The sequence below is a fragment of the Ostrinia nubilalis genome, chromosome 27 (genome assembly GCF_963855985.1).
Source record: "Ostrinia nubilalis chromosome 27, ilOstNubi1.1, whole genome shotgun sequence".
In the NCBI taxonomy this organism is placed as follows: domain Eukaryota; kingdom Metazoa; phylum Arthropoda; class Insecta; order Lepidoptera; family Crambidae; genus Ostrinia; species Ostrinia nubilalis.
The window spans coordinates 7303908-7305139 of record NC_087114.1 but is presented as its reverse complement, the minus strand read 5'-3'; positions in this window follow the sequence as shown (position 1 = coordinate 7305139).

Genomic DNA, 1232 nt, shown 5'->3' with positions numbered 1-1232 from the left:
ACTTCATACATTGCCAAGTGCCATAGACAAGGTTAAGTTTTATAAATAGATCAGTCGTTCCGCTACTCGCCGCTAGATGGCGGTATAAGTCCTAAACTCTACATTGTAGAGACGCGTTTATTAGCAAAATTAAATGTACTTTCACTTCATAATACCTCAACGTATTTATTTTTTATATGGAATGGTGTCGGTTCCTTAAAAAGGCATACTTTTAAATTGTAGAGCTTCCTGATTTCATAAGTAAATTAATTATACAAGGTAATGTTGACTCTATTCATAAGTGATGATTTTATAATAATCGTCGTCTTCTAATACAAGCAAACTTCAAGCAGTGTACCCCTACCTACTTACTGGAATGACTGATAGTAGCTGTGGGTCTAGACAAAGTGCAAATTATAATCGCAAACCAGTCGAAAAGTGGTCGAAAAGCCCCTTTTTTGTATGGAGTTTTGACGGATTCGATTTTCGATTCGATCAAAAAGTGCGTTTGGTCTAGGGGGGCAGTAAGTAAGAGTTGTTGTTAGTAAGCTCTACCTTACTGTATTAATTTCGCACTTCGTGCAGAAGTTATACATCTTACGCAGTTGTCATAAGTGATATTTTTAAACAAAAATATATAGGATGTCCCAATATTAGCACGTCACACTGTCACCATAAGACGCATCGAACAATTCAATTAGATCCATTTAAAAAAATACTAATACAGTCATCTTTCAAAACTAAACTTTTCTATGGACATATTAGGCTTGTTCGATGCGTCTCAGGCCCAGCTACTTACCTCCAGTGTCAGTGTGAAGTGCTAATTTTAGGACACCCTGTAGAGGCTTCTGCCTCTTGTTCAAACTTCCAAGGATAATAATTCTAACCTATTCCGTTTATTCAGGGCCGTCTTTAACCTACTAGGCCCTGGGCACTTCAGGATCAACGGGGCCCTTTTCATTTTGCCCCTCTCATGGTTTCTGCAGAATACCAGTGGCCGTACTTGCTCCCGAGTAAGTTATGGCCTCATATTGAGCAGAGAACAATTTGGTACAACAATTTTATGCTTTTTGGTCTATAAGTTAATTTGCATCATTCTATTTTTAGTACCAAATATTTTAATCTTTCTTTCTTTGAGAGCAGCCCACTTGATCGCGGGACCCTTGGCACTTGCCCAGAGTGCCCAGTGGTAAAGAGGGGTCTGAGTATAATAAGATATGGTGTTTTTCACTGTCCTCATTCTTATCCCTGAT